Source organism: Salvelinus alpinus, chromosome 16, assembly GCF_045679555.1.
Source record: "Salvelinus alpinus chromosome 16, SLU_Salpinus.1, whole genome shotgun sequence".
Lineage (NCBI taxonomy): Eukaryota > Metazoa > Chordata > Actinopteri > Salmoniformes > Salmonidae > Salvelinus > Salvelinus alpinus.
Window position 1 is genome coordinate 13690929 of NC_092101.1, and position 19874 is coordinate 13710802.

Below are 19874 nucleotides of genomic sequence, written 5' to 3' on the forward strand. Positions count from 1 at the left end.
GCTGACGTGTAGTGTTGAGTCCTCCGCATACATAGACACAGTGACTTTACTCAAGGCCAGTTGCATGTCATTAGTAAAAGATAGATTTTTTTTTTTTTTTTACTAAGGGTTGGTAACAGGCTGATTTGTGCCAGTAAAGGGGGCTTTACTATTCTCAGGTAGCGGAATGACTTTTGCTTCCCTCCAGGCCTGGGGGCACACTTTCTAGTAGGCTTAAATTGAAAATATGGCAAATATCGTCCGTTATTATACTCAGTAATTTACCATCCAAGTTGTCAGACCCCAATGGCTTGTCATTGTTGATAGACAACAAAAAATCCACCTCTTCCACACTAACTTTACAGAATTCAAAATTACAATGCTTGTCTTTTATAATTTGGGTTAGATATACTTGGATGTGTAGTGTCAGCGTTTGTTGCTGGTATGCCTAAGTTTGCAAATCTTGCCAATTAAAAAAATCAATATCATTCGGTTTTGTGATGAATGAGCCATCTGATTCAATGAACGATGGAGCTGAGTTTGCCTTTTTTCACAAAATATAATTTAAGGTGCTCCAAAGCTTTTTACTATCATTCTTTATAGAATTTATCTTTGTTTCATAGTTTAGTTTCTTATTTTTATTCAGTTTAGTCCCATGATTTCTCAATTTGCAATACGTTTGCCAATCGCTTGTACAGCCAGACTTATTTTTCATTCCTTTCGCCTCATCCCTCTCAACCATACAATTTTTCAAGTAACTGGAATAAGCAAAAGTGCAGCGTCTGTTTGCTCCTTATTACACACCACGGACCAACAAATATTCTTTACATTAACATAGGAATCACTACAAAACTTATTGTATAACCTATTATATTAGGCCCAGCCTTTGGAACTTTGGTTTTCCTAGATATGGCTACTATATTGTGATAACTACATGCGATGGATATGGATACTGCTTTCAAGCAAGTTTCTGCAGCATTAGTAAAGATGTGATCAATACATGTTGATGATTTCATTCCTGTGCTGTTTGTAACTACCCTGACTGATAACCTGAACAAGGTTGGAGGCACTGGTTACCTTTTGAAGCTTTTCTTGAGTGGGCAGCTTGATGAAAGCCAGTCAATATTTAAAAATCACCCAGAAGAAAATATACCTCTTGATATCACATACATTATCAAGCATTTCACACGTTATCCAGATACTGACTGTTAGCACTTGGTCTATAGCAGCTTCCCTCACGAACGGGCTTTAGGTGAGGCAGATGAACCTGTAGGCATATTACTACTACAGTTTTTAACATGAGATCGTCTATGATTTACAGGAATGTGGTTCTGAATATAAACAGCAACACATCCAATGGCATTTCTGTCTTTTATGTAAGTGTTATAACATTTTATTGATACCGCTGTATAAAAAGGTATTATTTAAGTGAATTTCAGAGATAGTCAGAATATGAATGTCATCGGTTATTAGCAAATTATTGATTTCATGAACCTTGTTTCTTGAGCTACATATGTTAACTTGGACAATTTTGAGCACTTGTCTAGTATGCTTACTTGTTTTCACTGCTTTACTGGGAAGCTTAGCAGAAGTAGATATGCTCATGTTATTTATCTTAGTGCAGGGTGAGCTGCGCACAGTGTCTTCCTACTAGGGCACACCGCCTCAGTGCTAACTGTATAAATCTGGTTCATAGGCACATGATTGCTGCATACAATAGCTGTAGGATCAACAGATACATTCAGGGCAGTTAGAGGGACATACATTTAAGTTACTTACATTGTGTCTACCAACGCCCCTGGTATAATGTACATTTGCTGAAGCATTATGACAACTCAGCGTCACAATGGTAGGGATTAACTGAGCTGGGTTTGGGTCATTGATAAGTCACTGTCTCAACGCAGCCTTATAATGCTGTGAAAGGATCCAGGAACCCAAATTATTTGGGTGGATCCCATCCTCCTTATAAAACGTGTTTTGTTTACAAAAGGTAGCGAAATTGTCAACAAATGTAAGTTACATGCATTGAGTATGTAGCCCTACTGTATGACATTGGGTTTGCCATATGACTCTAGGTTTGCCTCTGCAGGTCCCTACAGGATCAGATAGCCGGTTGACCGGAGAACACCTGAAACAAAGCATGAGTGGTGCAGCTGTGACAACCGGTATGGAACACTCCCACAGACAGTGACAAGCTCCTTTCCCAACAGCTGGCCATCCCTGGAGGACAGCTGAGCGGGAGAGAGAAAAGCCATGGGGGGTATTGAGTAACACCCATCTGATGACTCAGGACTCAGTGGGAGTGTGTGTCTGTGTGTGTGTTCTGCAATGACCTTTTTGAGTGGAACCTGACCTCTCTGTACAAAAGAGGAAAGGGTTTGAAGGGGAATGTCAGGGTCAAAAGGCAGTTGGAATCAACCAGTACAGCCAAAGCTGAAAGAGAATCAAAGATGCAGCAAGAGACGCTACAGAACTTCAACATGCATCTGGCTAAAAAACAAGCATCTATTCAATCAACAAATGTGTAGCGTCTACAGCAACAGTCCGTTTCAAAACAATTAGCTAAACTCCCAAGGGCCAGATTACTCTCAATGTTATGGACATGAAGTGAAAAAAGACGACAACGCAATCATAACTTCCAACATCAGCCCCAAACTGAAATCAAACCAAATAAACCATAGAATGTTATTTACGGTGTCATCGCTGCAATTTCCCAACGGGCTTGGGAGAGGCAAATGTGGAGTCACGCGTCCTCCGAAACATGGCCTGCCCAACCGCGCTACTTAACACCCGCAAGTTTAACCAGGAAACCAGCCGCACCAATGTGTCGGAGGAAACACCGTTCTAATGGCGACCGGGGTCAGCCCGCAGGCACCCGGCCTGCTAAAAGGAGTCGCAAGAGCGCGATGAGCCCAACCGGCCAAACCCTCTAACCCGGACGACGCTGGGCCAATTGTGTGCAGTCCTATGGGGCTCCTGGCCATGGCCGGTTGTGGCACAGCCCGGGAAATGAACCCGGGTCTTTAGTAACGCCTTAGACTGCTGCGCCACACGGGAGGCCCTAACCCATGGAATGTTTTCTCATATCCTGACAACATGATAGGGACGGTCTCCAGAGTCACACTACGGAAGGCTTGGAATTCCAACCAGATTCCATGATGCCCACCAGAGCATGATGGCAGCAGGTTGAATGCCCCCACATTGAAAGGCCATTGTGCCAGGGGCACTAGGCAGCAATGAAAATAACAAATACCTTTATTAAAACATTTAAAAAATGATAGCAGGCCTGGTTGACCCAGAGGGAGGTCCATCCTCTCTTTGTACATGTGCCGGTTGTGTGGTACAGGTTCGCCAGATTTAGCTGGGCTCACTGCTGAGGTCTGGGGCTATGGTAGGAAACGGGCTGGCCCATGCATGTCTGCGATTAGCTGCAGCAGGGGGGATAACACACACCCCCAACAAAAACAACAGACTGGCTTTCGCCATCGCTGGGCTGGTGTCAGATATCATGCTGGAGAGAATCGCGATAAATTAATGTACAGTATATCTGTAGCGGGGGGGGTGGGGTCTGTGCGCAGACAGACAGCACTCTCAAGGACAAAAATGCTCAGTCGCTTTTACAGGATTAGACTTGTCACTGAAAACAGAGAAGCTTCTGGCCATCAATGTTGCCAGTGGTTATTATAATCATCAAAGCCTCTCTTAACTTTTATTAGGTGCGTCCTCTTTACACACACCAAATATTTGACTGCAGCAACATATTTTCCCCCTCATGTAGGTCGAGCCCCATTGAAGTGCACTACAAACAGCAGGTGCCTTCTGCTTCCACATATGGAGTGTGGGTATATCGCCATGGTACAGACTACAGAAACCATTCCTACCCCAACAAGGCCTCTGAGCAGACACTTTGACTGTGCTCTCAGGGGACTGGCTTTTCTCAAGGCCCAAAGGTGAAGAAAAAAGGATGCATGAGGGAGGCAGGCCGGCCCAGCAGCGATATAGAGGGGCTTTTGGCAGGACATTGTTGCAACAACAATGGAGCGACAAGGGAAAAGAGATTGAGAGAGAGAGAGACGCAGAGAAAGAGCAGTGTGAAAGGGGAGAGAGGGAGAAAAGGGGACTCAGCATCAGGGCTAACCCTGGCTGGCTGTCAGTGCCGGCGCTGGGTTGGGCCGCCCCGCTGCCGCGCTCCCCTGCACTGTGCCACTGGCCCCCGGCCCTGATCTTATCTGCCCACAGCACTCAGCCCTTTCTTTCCCTGGCACACAGCAGGATATTTAGCTTGGGACCAAGCCCTTCCTACTATTTTACAGCAGGTCAGGAGTCCAGGGCGGGCGACGGGCCGCTGTGCAGGCCACCCTATGGTGTGTGGAAATGACATGGGCAGTGTATTAAAGACAAACAGACAGTTCATAACATTCCCAGACAGTGTATACAGAATACCAGTGTGGGACTTTTGAGGGCATTCATTGTTAAACATTGCTGGATGGTTGGCACTGGAGTCAATGCAAAAACTGAGGTAACTTAAGGCATCATCATCCATTGATTTTGTCACCATAAAAAATAAAAATATGACCAGCCATATAACGAGGGGATTATTTATCTGGATACAGAACAGATACATCCATTTGATCTATATTTCAGCACTAATAAAACAGAGGCGTGACTACGGTCTAACCAACCCAACACATTTATGGGGCGGCAGGTAGGTGGTTAGAGCGTTGGGCCAGTAACCGAAAGGTATGATCGTATCCCCGAGCTGACAAGGTAAAAATCTGTCGTTCTGCCCCTGAACAAGGCAGTTAACCCACTGTTCCTAGGCCATCATTGTAAATAAGAATTTGTTCTTAACTGACTTGCCTAGTTAAATAAAGGTAAAATAAAACCTCTGCTTGTGACTAAAACATCAATACCTCACCTTTTAAGTCCAGCTAAACAGGAATAGAGCAGTTAATGTTTCTTTGGCATGTTTGGTAAACATAGTGCCTTCAGAATGTATTCATACACTGACTTATTCCACATTTTGTTGTGCTCCGCCAATTAATCCACACATAAAATGGTCAACCGAATCGTTTCTAGTCATCTCTCTTCCTTCCAGGCCTTTTCTTCTCTTGACTTTATATTGAGATTGGCAACTTTCATAAATTAGGTGCATTACTGCCACTGACCTCATTCGTCTTTCAGTCACCCACGTGGGCATAACCAATGAGGAGATGGCACTTGGGTACCTGCTTCTATAAACCAATGAGGAGATGGGAGAGGCAGGACTTGCAGCGCGATCGGTGTCAGAAATAGAACTGATTTCTATTTCAGCCCATGGCAACGCAGACGCTAGTTGGCACGCACGAGCAGTGTGGGTGCAATAATTGAGTACCATGGATTTCTAAATTTATTTTGCAACGCTCGCTCATGCGACGCAAGCGGTGTAGTCAGCCTGTTAGCCCTTGGCAACGCAGACGCTCGTTGGCGCGCACGAGCAGTGTGGGTGCAATAATTGAATAATATAGATTTCTAAACTTATTTTGCAATGCTTGCGCACATGAAGCGAGCGGTGTAGTCAGCCTGTTACTCTCCTGAAGTTGCCGGTAATAGGCCAAACAAGGAGTCGGAACAATTTATCTTACCATTTCTACCGATCTGCGTGCCAGTTAGTTTTCATATGCACATTTTTGTGAAAGCGTTTAATTTAATTCATAATAACGTCATCATATCTCAAAATCATTGTCATGTGGTTAATCAAAATTCTATCAAAATCTAAATGAAAATGATAAACCTAAAACTATGTAAAAGGCCAACAAATAAAAACATCGCAGCCTGCAGGTTGAAAATAACCTGATCAAAATAAATATCCTAGAAATCACATTGGCTACTCATGGCCTGTCTGCAACGAACTTGAAACCTTGCATAAACTATTAACTTAGGTCCGGCCTGAAGCTCGCACTAGCAAACTTTATATTCCCGAGTCAATGAGCTAGGGACAGACACAGCTGTAAACTATTTGCGTAAGGGATAAGAAGCAGTGCTCAACTTGGGCAGGAGCTCACCTGAGCTAAGTACCGGCACCTCATTTTCTACTGCTTGAGCTTCTGTTCCTGTTATGTAGAATATTAGCTCAAAAGTATTGTGGCGCTCCTGCACCTAAATATAAAACAGTACCAGCACCCAAAATGAGTACCGGAACCTATTTCAGTCCAAGTCAAGCACTGATAAGAAGTAATCAGGTAGGCCTATTTTATGACGTTTCCACTGGATCAGAGCATGACATGTTTCCTTTTCATGCAGAGTGATTATCAAAATGGAAAGAGCTGGAAAGATTTTTCAAATACATAGAACTATTGTAACTCTCAATGGACGTAAAAACAGATGTTGTTTGTTTGCTGATTGAGGTGAAGGAAACATTACGTCCTTACTCAACATTGACAGGAGCACGCCAAACAAAAGACAATGATTAAATTGACAGAACTCATAAATGGAATTAAATAAACCAAAACTTGTTTCTCACAAGTGTAGCATAGGTTGTGCACTCTGCAAACAATGTGACCACTCCGACAATGACAACTGGAAGAATGGAATAATATTGAATACATTAAAATAAATGACCATAACCAAAGTAACAAACATTGTAGATGAGAAATTATAGGAATTAATGGTAAATGTACTCCTTGTGATATACAGTGCCTTCGGAAAGTATTCAGACCCCTTGACTTTTTCCACATTTTGTTACGTTACAGCCTTATTCTAAAATGGGGGGGGTCAGCTCTATGTGTTATATAGATGGATTTCAGAATTAACCTGGAAGAATCCATTGGAGGGTTTAGGTAAACTGTCTGGGAGGTATTGAGTATTTGTAGTTGAAAGTGCATAATTGGCCCACATTGTCTTAAATAGACAAGATATTGAGTTTCTTAAACAAAGGTGCAGATGGAGCCAGGTAATTAGAGGTGGCTAGTTTATTTTGTATGAGTAATTTGTGTAGGTAGGAGGAATATGTACTGGCCCAGACATATTATAGTAAATTAGATATGGATAAATTAAGCTATAGTATAGAGTTAGATAGCAAGCATGATGAACCAAACCACTAATCTTTCTGATGATACCAACAGATTTAATCACTTTGCTGCAGACAAATTGAATATGATCTTTCCAGGGTAACTTATCAATTAAACTGAGGAATCTAGTGGATGTGACTTGTTCCATTTCATTCCCACCAACTGAGATTCTGGCACTTTTTTTTTTTTTTTTAAACAATATTTCTTCCTACTAGTGAATACAATAAAGTTGGATTTTTTACATTTTAAATGTATTTCTTTATCTGGAACCATACAGAAAATGTGGCCATGCATGAGTTGGCTTCATTAATTAGTGAATAAAAATTGTGTGATAAAAACAAAATTGGTGTCATCAGCAAAGAGATTGGGAAGTACGGTGTAAGACACAGCAGCTAGGTCATTGATATAGATTAAGCATAACAAAGGTAACCCTCTGGCACGCCACAGGATATCTTGGCTCTGGTAGATGCACAGCCATTTGGATAAACACATTGTTCTCTACCATAAACATAACTATATAGCCGATTATATGTATAATCCTGAAAACCGTAATAATGCCATTTAGAAAGTAATATTTCATGATCAACCGTGTCAAACGCTTTGGATAAATCTAAAAAGATGTCAAGGACGTATTCATTGTTTAGGGCTCTATAGATTATCCACATGTTGCAAAAGAGCCACAACTGTGGAGTAGTTTTTACGAAAACCATATTGGTGCTCATATAGGATACAGTGTTCATTTAAATGTTTCAACATTCTCTTATACACCAATTTTTCTAGGATTTTAGAAAAACGTGGTAGTACAGATATTGGCCGATAATTTCTAAAAGAACTGGGATCCCCAGACTTATAGAGGAAGGATAACTTTGGCAATTTTCTCATCTTCAGGAACAATACCAGCTTGCATTGATTTGGGGAAGATATATGTTAGAGGCTCAGTAATCGTGGAAGACACATATTTCACCAAAGAGGCACCAATCTCTTCATGAGATGACATCTTTAAGTTACCAATTACCTCTATTACACCAGGAGGATCAAACTGAAGCAGAGAAGGGACATGTCAAATTAATGTAATCCGAGGGCTTTCCATCAGTTTTCTATTTTCTTTGACAGAGAGGAACCCACATTCACAAAAAAAAGTATTAAATTCGCATGAGATAACATCAGGAACACTGTCTTATTTCAACAATATATTGGAGATGGAATAGTTGTAGATTACTTATTCTAATTCAACAGTTGATTTTCCAAGTTGACTTGGAATTTGTTAGTAAAATATTTTTGGGGGGGACATTCGAAGTAGGCGAGTAAAATGTGTTAAACTTTTTGTAATTTGCAGAATTCAGGGGAGAGGGATTTGTGACCAACTTTTTATACAACTTGAATTTTAAAAATTTAACTGAGGATTTTTTGATACCGGTTGTAAACCAAGGTTTTCAGAACCCATCTACTGCTCTCTTACATGGTTTAACTAAGGGAAAGCAGTGGTGAAATACAAAGTTTAAAGATGAGAAAAGTATGGTAAGCAGACCTGCCTGATTATAAACATTTTCCCATGAAATTACCTACATTACCAAAAGTATGTGGATACCTACTCATCGAACAATTCATGCCAAAATCATGGGCATTAATATGGAGTAGGTCCCCCCTTTGCTGCTACAACAGCCTCCACTCTTCTGGGAAGGCTTTCCACTAGATGTTGGAACATTGCTGCAGGGACTTGCTTCCATTCAGCCACAAGCGCATTAGTGAGGACATTGTCATGCTGAAACAGGAAAGGGCCTAACCCCAAATTGTTGCCACAAAGTTGGAAGCACAGAATAGTCTAGAATGTCATTGTATGCTGTAGCGTTAATAATTTCCCTTAACTGGAACTAAGGGGCCAAGCCCGAACTATGAAAAACAGCCTCAGACCATTATTTATCCTCCAAACTTTATAGTTGGCACCATGCATTGGGGCAGGTAGCTTCTCATGGTATCCTTCTCATGGAACTTTACACCACTCCAGTCGACGTTTGGCATTGCGCATGGTGATCTTCAGCTTGTGTACGGCTGCTCAGCCATTTCATGAAGCTCCAGACGAACAGTTATTGTGCTGAAGTTGCTTTCCGAGGCAGTTTGGAACTCTGCAGTGAGTGTTGCAACCGAGGACAGATGATTTTTTTTTGTTAAATTATTTTTTTTCGTAGTATCCAATCGCTAGTAATTACTATCTTGTCTCATCGCTACAACTCCCGTACGGGCTCGGGAGAGACGAAGGTCGAAAGCCATGCGTTCTCCGAAGCACAACCCAACCAAGCCGCACTGCTTAACACAGCGCGCCTCCAACCCGGAAGCCAGCCGCACCAATGTGTCGGAGGAAACACCGTGTACCTGGCCCCCTTGGTTAGCGCGCACTGCGCCCGGCCCGCCACAGGAGTCGCTGGAGCGCGATGAGACAAGGATATCCCTACCGGCCAAACCCTCCCTAACCCGGACGACGCTATGCCAATTATGCGTCTCCCCACGGACCTCCCGGTCGCGGCCGGCTGCGACAGAGCCTGGGCGCGAACCCAGAGACTCTGGTGGCGCAGCTAGCACTGCGATACAGTGCCCTAGACCACTGCGCCACCCGGGGGACAGATGATTTTTATGCGCTTCAGCGGTCCCGTTCTGTGAGCTACCACTTCGCAGCTAAGCCATTGTTGCTCCTAGATGTTTCCACTTTACAAGAACAGCACTTTCAGTTGACCGGGGCAGCTCTAGCAAGGCAGAAATTGACAAACTGACTTGTTGGAAAGGTGGCATCTTATGACGTTGCCATGTTGAAAGTCACTGAACTCTTCAATAGGCTATTATACTGCCAACGTTTGTCTATGGAGAGTGCATGGCTGTGTGCTCAATTATATACACCTGTCAGCAAAGGGTGTGGCTGAAATAGCTGAATCCACTAATTTGAAGCAGTGTCCAGATACCTTGTACAGTTGAAGGTGCAAGTTTACATACACCTTAGCCAAATACATTTAACCTCAGTTTCACAATTCCTGACATTTAATCCTAGTAAAAATGCCCCGTCTTAGGTCAGTTAGGATCGCCACTATTTTAAGAATGTGAAATGTCAGAATAATAGTTGAGAGAGATTTATTTCAGCTTTTATTTCTTTCATCACATTCCCAGTGGGTCAGAAGTTTACATACACTCAATAAGTATTTGGTAGCATTGCCTTTAAATTGTTTATCTTGGGTCAAACGTTTTGGGTAGCCTTCCACAAGAAGTTGCTTGGGGTCATTGTCCATTTGGAAGACCCATTTGCGACCAAGCTTTAACTTCCTGACTGATGTCTTGAGATGTTGCTTCAATATATCCACATAATTTTTTTTTTTTCATCTATTTTGTGAAGCGCACCAGTCTCTCCTGCAGCAAAGCACCCCCACAACATGATGCTTCCACCCCCGTGATTCATGGTTGGGATGGTGTTCTTCGGCTTGCAAGCCTCTCCCTTTTTCCTCCAAACACAATGATGGTCATTATGGCCAAACAATTCTATTTTTGTTTCATCAGACCAGAGGACATTTCTCCAAAAGGTACGATCTTTGTCCCCATGTGCAGTTGCAAACCGTAGTCTGGCTTTTTTATGGCTGTTTTGGAGCAGTGGCTTTTTCCTTGCTGAGCAGCCTTTCAGGTTATATCAATATAGGACTCGTTTTACTGTGGATATAGATACTTTTGTACCCGTTTCCTCCAGCATCTTCACAAGGTCCTTTGCTGTCGTTCTGGGATTGATTTGCACTTTTCGCACCAATGTACGTTCATCTCTAGGAGACAGAACGTGTCTCCTTCCTGAGCGGTATGACGGCTGCGTGGTTCCACGGTGTTTATACTTGCGTACTATTGTTTGTACAGATGAACGTGGTACCTACAGGCGTTTGGAAATTGCTCCCAAGGATGAACCCGACTTGTGGAGGTCTACAATTTTTTTTCTGAGGTCTTGGCTGATTTCTTTTGATTTTCCCATGATGTCAAGCAACGAGGCACTGAGTTTGAAGGTAGGCCTTGAAATACATCCACAAGTACACCTCCAATTGACTCAAATGATGTCAATTAGCCTATCTGAAGCTTTTAAAGCCATGACAATTTTCTGGAATTTTCCAAGCTGTTTAAAGGCACAGTCAACTTAGTGTATGTAAACTCTGACCCACTGGAATTGTGATACAGTATATTATAAGTGAAATAATCTCTGTAAACAATTGTTGGAAAAAGACTTGTCATGCACAAAGTAGAAAGGAGAAATATTTGCTTGTGTATGACATACGCTAGCGGCTTTCATTGACGGGTGCTTTTACGGGGGTGTGCTTGTGAGTTCGCTGAAGTAGGCCTAGCCTGTCCGGACCATCTCTTTAATAAGAATCAAACACTCATGTCATGATTTAATCTTGTAAAAGACTTCACAATTTACATACATTTAAAAACGTGTGTGTGCGCACCTCAGTTACACATACATGTCAGTACATAAACAAATACAGTGGGGAGAACAAGTATTTGATACACTGCCAATTTTGCAGGTTTTCCTACTTACAAAACATGTAGAGGTCTGTAATTTTTTTATCATAGGTACACTTCAACTGTGAGAGATGGAATCTAAAACAAAAATCCAGAAAATCACATTGTATGATTTTTAAGTAATTAATTTGCATTTTATTGCATGACATAAGTATTTGATCACCTACCAACCAGTAAGAATTCCGGCTCTCACAGACCTGTTAGTTTTTCTTTAAGAAGCCCTCCTGTTCTCCACTCATTACCTGTATTAACTGCACCTGTTTGAACTCGTTACCTGTATAAAAGACACCTGTCCACACACTCAATCAAACAGACTCCAACCTCTCCACAATGGCCAAGACCAGAGAGCTGTGTAAGGACATCAGGGATAAAATTGTAGACCTGCACAAGGCTGGGATGGGCTACAGGACAATAGGCAAGCAGCTTGGTGAGAAGGCAACAACTGTTGGCGCAATTATTAGAAAATGGAAGAAGTTCAAGATGACGGTCAATCACCCTCGGTCTGGGGCTCCATGCAAGATCTCACCTCGTGGGGCATCAATGATCATGAGGAAGGTGAGGGATTAGCCCAGAACTACACGGCAGGACCTGGTCAATGACCTGAAGAGAGCTGGGACCACAGTCTCAAAGTAAACCATTAGTAACACACTACGCCGTCATAGATTAAAATCCTGCAGTGCACGCAAGGTCCCCCTGCTCAAGCCAGCGCATGTCCAGGCCCGTCTGAAAATTGCCAATGACCATCTGGATGATCCAGAGGAGGAATGGGAGAAGGTCATGTGGTCTGATGAGACAAAAATAGAGCTTTTTGGTCTAAACTCCACTCGCCGTGTTTGGAGGAAGAAGAAGGATGAGTACAACCCCAAGAACACCATCCCAACCGTGAAGCCTGGACGTGGAAACATCATTCTTTGGGGATGCTTTTCTGCAAAGGGGACAGGACGACTGCACCGTATTGAGGGGAGGATGGATGGGGCCATGTATCGCGAGATCTTGGCCAACAACCTCCTTCCCTCAGTAAAAGCATTGAAGATGGGTCGTGGCTGGGTCTTCCAGCATGACAACAACCTGAAACACACAGCCAGGGCAACTAAGGAGTGGCTCCGTAAGAAGCATCTCAAGGTCCTGGAGTGGCCTAGCCAGTCTCCAGACCTGAACCCAATAGAAAATCTTTGGAGGGAGCTGAAAGTCCGTATTGCCCAGCGACAGCCCCGAAACCTGAAGGATCTGGAGAAGATCTGTATGGAGGAGTGGGCCAAAATCCCTGCTGCAGTGTGTGCAAACCTGGTCAAGAACTACAGGAAACGTATGATCTCTGTAATTGCAAACAAAGGCTTCTGTACCAAATATTAAGTTCTGCTTTTCGGATGTATCAAATACTTATGTCATGCAATAAAATGCAAATTAATTACTTAAAAATCATACAATGTGATTTTCTGGATTTTTGTTTAAGATTCCGCCTCTCACAGTTGAAGTGTACCTATGATAAAAATTACAGACCTCTACATGCTTTGTAAGTAGGAAAACCTGCAAAATCGGCAGTGTTTCAAATACTTCTTCTCCCCACTGTAGGTCACATGGGGGAGAGGTGTTGCTTTATGTGTTTTTTTAAACCAGATTTGCTGTTCACTTGCGCTATATAAGATGGAAGGGAGTTCCATGCACTCATGGCTCTGTTTAATACTGTACGTTTACTTGAATTTGTTCTGAACCTGGGGACTGAAAAGACCCATGGTGGCATGTCTGGTGGGGTAAGTGTGTGTGTCAGTGCCCGCGTGTAAGTTGACTATGCAAACATTACGGAATCTCCGATACAATGTTTCTTATAAAAACAAGTGACGCATCAGTCTTTCCACAACTCTTAGGCAAGAGAGACTGGCATGCATAGTATTAATATTAGCCCTCTGATTACTGCTCTGGGCCTGCTGCAGCTTAACTAAGTCATTCTTTGCAACACTTGACAATAATCAAAATAAGATAAAACTAGAGCCTGCAGGACTTGCTTTGTGGAGTGTGGCGTCAAAAAAGCAGAGCATCTCTATTACGGACAGACCTCTCACCATCTTTACAACCATTGAATCGATATATTTTGACCATGACAGTTTACAATCTAAGGTAACACCAAGTAATTGCCTCCTTGCTCAACAGCCACACCATTCATTACCAGATTCCACTGAAGTCTAGAACTTCGGGAATGATTTATACCAAATACAATGGTCTTAGTTTTAGAAATGTTCAGAACCAGTTTATTACTGGCTACCCATTCCAAAGTAGACTGCAACTATTTAAGGGTTTCAGTGACTTCATTAGCTGTGGTTGCTGATGCATAAATGGTTGAATCGTCAGCATACATGGACACACATGCTTTGTTTAATGTCAGTGGCAGGTCATTGGTAAAAATTGAAAATAGCAGAGGGCCTAGAGAGCTGCCCTGCGGTACAACACACTTTACATGTTTGACATAAAATGAGCTTCCATGAAAGAAAACCCTCAGTTCTATCAGATAGCGCTGAATCCACGATATGTCAGATGTTGAAAAGCCATAAAACATAAGTTAACATAACAGATTATGGTCAATAATATCAAAGGCTGCACTGAAATATAACAGTACAGCTCCCAATCTTCGTATTATCAATTTCTTTCAACCAATTATCATTCATTTGTCTCTCTAAGCAGGCTAAAAGTCTTAATTTGTTTACAGAATAGTAGCATTGTATTTGGTCAAACAATTTTTCCAACAGATCGCTGAGATCTGTAAGCAAGCTGATAGGTCTTCCGTTAGAAACAGTAAATGCCGCTTTACCACTCTTGAGTAGCGGAATGACTTTAGCATCCCTCAAGGCCTGAGAACAAAGACTTTCCTCTAGGCTCAGATTAAATATATGACATAAAGGAGTGGCTAGAGAGTCAGCTACCATCCTCAGTTGTCAATGCCATGAGGTTTGTCATTATTGGTCAATCATTTTTCAATCACCTCTCCCACACTAACTTTACAAATTTCAAACTTGCAATGCTTTTCTTTCATTATTATGTTTTTATGCATGAGTTCAATGGCTAACTGTTTGTTATTGGCATTTACTGCCTAAGTTTGCCCACTTTGCCAATTAAGAAATGTAAATAATTGGCAACATCATGGTTGTGATGAATAAGCCATCTGATTCAACAAAGATGGAGTTGAATTCATTTTTCTGCCCATAATTTAATTTAAAGTACTCCCCCCAAAAATATGCATTCTTTATATCATTGATCTTGGATGCATTAAGGTTTCTTCTTTCTGTTGAGTTTAGTCATATAATTTCTCAATTTGCAGTAAGTCAGCCATGTAAACAAGTGTACAGAATGAACTGTGACCTCCCCTTGTCTCCCAGTGTGTTGGAAAGCAGACAACCAGGCTTTCCTCTAGGACTTAGCCTGTGCTTAGCTCCATTCTGTTTTTTATTATTATTCTAAACTCCCTAGTCCTTGCCGATGACAACCTAGTCCTTGCCAATGACATACTGTAGCCACCACCATGCTTGAAAATATGAACAGTGGTACTCTGTGATGTGTTGTGTTTTCCCCAAAGATAACACTTTGTATTCAGGACACAAAGTTCATTTCTTTACCACATTCTTTGCAGTTTTACTTTAGTGCCTTATTGCTAACAGGATGCACATTATGGAATATTTTTATTCTGTACAGGCTTCCTTTTCACTAACATTTAGGTTAATATTGTGGAGTAACTACAATGTTGTTGATCCATCCTCAGTTTGCTCCTATCACAGCCATTAAACTGTTTTAAAGCCCCCATTGGCCTCATGGTGAAATCCCTGAGCGGTTCCCTTCCAATCCAGAAACTGAGTTAGGAAGGACGCCTGTATCTTTGTTTTGACTGGGTGTATTGATACACCCATCAAAAGTGTAATTAATAACTTCACCATGCTCAAAGGGATATTCAATAACCATGTATCCATCCTCAGTTTTTATGCGAGTAAAGTCATATTGTATTAAAACCTAATAATCACGACAGCGGTGATGGAAACAGGAAGTTTTGGTGTTCGTTTGACATGGTGGGATCTTTTTGTATCTGTAAAATGTATTATGTTGAAATGGCTGTGGAAATGCCTTCATGCGCAAATAATTGATATAATAACCATATCAAAGTAAATTTGGAGTAACACAAATATATGGTGTGTGGACCTCCCACTACAACTCGGTAAACCATGCAGTTTATTAGGCTACAGATGAAATAAGTGATGAACATCACAGGGGGGTGAAAGTGCACGGTGATGAACTTGATGCTCCTTTCCAATAAATATCGAGGGTCTTAATCTGGTGACATGATCGATGCTGGACTGCCGTTTGACCCCAAAAAATATTCTCGCTCTTATCCATAATAATCTCTTGTAGATTAGACAAACCGCACAGCCCACCGCACTGTATCTGCAAGCTGTTGGCTAGAGCGCAGGTGCCAAGACCAGAATCAGCACATTTGCTATTTAACGCAATCGTTTTTTTAGACAAAACTATCAGTAGAGTTGAAAAGGCAAATGGACACACATTGAACTTTAGTTTCGTATTTAGTACACAAAAACTTAAGCGAAAAAGTACATTTTCCGTGCACTACGTCATCACGCACTGATTTTGTGGTGGAAAGTCCATTTGGTGGAAACTGTGCATATTTTCTTTCTATTGTCTGCCATTTATCTATTTTTTACCCACTCATCGCCTTTCTTTGTGAGGGGTTGGAAAACCTCCCTGGTCTTTGTGGTTGAATTGGTGTTTGAAATTCACGACTCGACTGAGGGACCTTACAGATTATTGTATGTGCGGGGTCAGAGAGGAGGTAGTAATAAAAAAATTATGTTAAACACCATTACTGCACACAGAGTGAGTCCATGCAATTTATGTGACTCGTTTACTCCTGAACTTATTTAGGTTTAATAAAGGGGTTGAATACTTATTGACTCAAGACATTTCAGCTTTTCATTTTTTTTATTCATACACATACTAAAAACAAATTCCACTTTGACATTATGGGGCATTGTGTGTTGGCCAGTGACATAAAATCTCAACATGAATCCATTTTAATTCAGGCTTGTGTGTGTGGAAAAAGGCTTATGAATACTTTCTGAAGGCACTGTATAACTTCAGAGTGGGTAGGTGAGAGTGTGGGGGGAGTTGTACAAACAGAGTGACATAACTAAAGTCTCAATGGTCAGACAGATTTACACAGAGCCTTAATGGCCAGACAGACAGGCACACATACTCTAGAGAGCCATGACAGATATCAGAAGAAATCCAGGTGTTACCTTGAGAACCCGAGCTGCGACGCCCCCAGACGTTCCTCCTCCCCTCTGTAGCTCTCCCTCTCACGACACAAACCTGGACCCCTGGGAGACAGACAGGAGAGAACCATCATTAGACACTTCAACCAAAGGCCCTGAACCCTTTCTCTAAAATCTTACCACGTATATGCACACCCAGGAGGGACTATAGCGCAACTGGCTGATAGCATGAGTAGTTGGGAACATTGAAACGTTTGACCTGTTGTATGCATGTATAGCTGTATGCATGTAGACCTGTTGACCTGTTCAAGAACTGTGTCAAACAAGAGATTTTAGACTGAAAACAGAAGGAACAATGTTGAGCATTTTGACAGTCATTTTGTAAGTTTAGGTTTGAGACATCCCTGGATTCAGATTCTTGTCAATTGTCAAAGTAAAAATAACACTTGTCATTACACTCTTGAAAATGTGCAATCGGTTTCTGAATGCTCAAAGAGTCGCAGCAGGAACCATCATGGTTGACAGAACCTTCATTTATTTGTGAGCTACGCTACTGTTCAGAACCCTGGTAGGCTCAGTCAGATATGACTGCAGATATTATTAGACTTCTCCACAGCCGGGTAAACCCTGCATTGTTGGTCTTCATTTGATTACCTAGCATCGTCTCTGGTTCGTGGTTATGCTATGTAGAGAACGAGAACAAGGCCATCATTTGACCACAGTTGGCCCCGCCACATGCGGCGTGGAGAGAAGAATAAGAATTTGCCAGTGCCAACCTTTATCCTGTTAAAATGTGAGACTGGTAGGCAGGCAGGGTTAAGGTTAAGCGACTTCCGCACATCACGACAAACCTGCACCACTGTCAATGTTGTATAACAGGCCAATAATCACACAGTCCCACAGGCAGTTTGTAGCCGTACTTCAAGAAGCCCTTTCTACAAGGGGCTCAAAAAAAGCTTGGTTTTCTAATAACAATGTTCTGAGTGAAATCAGTTCACAAAGCTGTCTGGGGCAATGTTATAACACAAATATGTGTGACATTCCTCAGGCCTGTCCTGGAATACGGTTCACCAGGTCTCACAAAGCACCTGATCAAACACATGGAAGGCCTTCAGAGAAGATGCTGCCGTATAATTGGAACACCCGATGACACATTTCCCAGCCTGGAGGCAAGAAGAGACCACAAGATGAGAGTTCACTCGGATACTGAAGGAGGGGACCCACCCACTTCTCCAGGCGCTACCCACAAAACCAAACCACTCTAACCTGTGAAATGGGAGACAACACAGCCAATCAGTCACACAAAAAAGACATCAACTGACCTTTCTGCCTAGAGCATACAGACTGACCCTGTAGTGTACCTGTGGGTCATTTCTTAACTGTAATTTTGTCCATGAGCCCTAAATTGACAGTAATATAAAATGGAATTGGCCTAATCTCTGGGGTTGAAACCAACTATCAAAAGACATGTTCCAGGGTCCACTGGAAAAAACTAAGCATTAGTGAGTAGCAGGTTTGTTTCAACTTTAACACGTTTCTCTTAAATGTCACAGAGCAAGTTTGCTCTCAGGATGAAAACAGTTGTGACGGTGGAGGTTGAGCAATCTCTTTGAAATCAAGGAAGCCTTCTGCAGCAGCAGCAATTCAGCCACCCACATAGTTGACTGACCGCATACGTTTCACAACAACCTGAATGAAAGACTCGACCTTCAGGATAAACACGCCTTCAAAAACCTGTAACTCAGCAATTTGGATGAGACAGACTCCGGTCCTTCTCTTTTTTCCCCCCCTCGCCTGTTCTTGGACACTGGGAGAGAAAAGCTAACAATAACCCATGACCTAATGACGGGCTGTCATAATTCATGGAAGAATTCGGAGGAAAAGTGTTTGTTGCAGTCGTGCTCTCAGCTCAATATGCTTTCTTTATCACTTCCCCTCCTACTCACAGTGCATTGTTGCTGGGCTTTGTTCCCGGCCGTGCTGACATCCAGTCGTATATCACCCCCGCCAGTGGCCTTGGGCTTAGTCCATGTTCACCTGCCCCTCCTCTGCTCTCAGGTCAGGACCCTGGACCCCCTGCATCTGCTTTTGTTCTAGTGCGTGTGAACCCCCCCCCCCCCTCCTGATAGAGCTTCTGCTGAGCCATGTACCAGACATGGCACTGTAAACCATGGCTGAGATTCATGTGTCCCTCTCGGCTGTACATTTTGTGGTATTAGATTCATTCAAATGAGCATTCATTTGTTAAACAGATGCAAATAAAGTTGAATTGAAGTGAATTGATTATACACAAGTGAAAAAATACCCAAGTTTGCTAGAGGTGAAGTAAAAAGAGGTTTGTACAACCAATACAAAATGGCAGGAATGTGTTAATAAAACCAAAGCTTTTTACAAACGGCAAATAAAGAGCTCCTTGCCATTTATTTTATGAGCAGCGTTCGGTTCAATCCCAACCTGTCAAAACATGACTCACCCAGTCAAACTCACCTTAAGCTGCGGTAGGAGTCCCTAACTCTAAGCGATAGTCAAAGCAGTAGTCAGTCAAGCCTCACTCAATCTCAGAGACCGCTATTACCAAAATCACAGCGTCAAGATGAGGGACTCAAGTCATCCTGAGTGGAGACCGCACAAACGTTATCTCATAACAGACAAGACCACGGAGCTGACGTTAGAGATGGCATTCATCCACCGACCAGAAGGGAGAGGGGGGGGGGGGGAACAAGAGATGAAATCAGATAGGGAGGTTAAGGAGAGCCCTAGATAAAATGCGTGTAGGCTAGCTCCGGAGGCCGAGAGAGAGAGGGACTGATGGAGGAGAGAAAAACAAAATGTAGAGATCAAACGGCCGTGGAGCCCTAAGTCAGGGCACATGCTCCTGGATTAGCCGTGGCATGGCCCTACAGCCTGGGAAAAACGGCTGATAACACCCTTCGAGAGATTAAGCAATATTTTTTACATAAGAGATGCTTTTTGGCACTGAATAGACCTCGGCATGGCAAGCATAGGCTACTCGTTGGCACTAGCTCGAAACAAACCGAGGCCC

General features: G+C 42.5%; 1 protein-coding gene across 2 annotated transcripts in view; it reads right to left on the reverse strand.

Annotated features, from left to right (window-relative positions):
- Window positions 1-19874, reverse strand: part of LOC139540880 (polyamine-transporting ATPase 13A3-like) — a 69846-nt gene that overhangs the window by 33774 nt on the left and 16198 nt on the right. For both annotated transcript variants that reach the window (XM_071344905.1, XM_071344904.1), the window contains exon 2: window positions 16856-16936. The gene's annotated coding sequence lies outside the window, so the exon portion shown is untranslated. The remainder of the gene's footprint in view (window positions 1-16855; window positions 16937-19874) is intronic.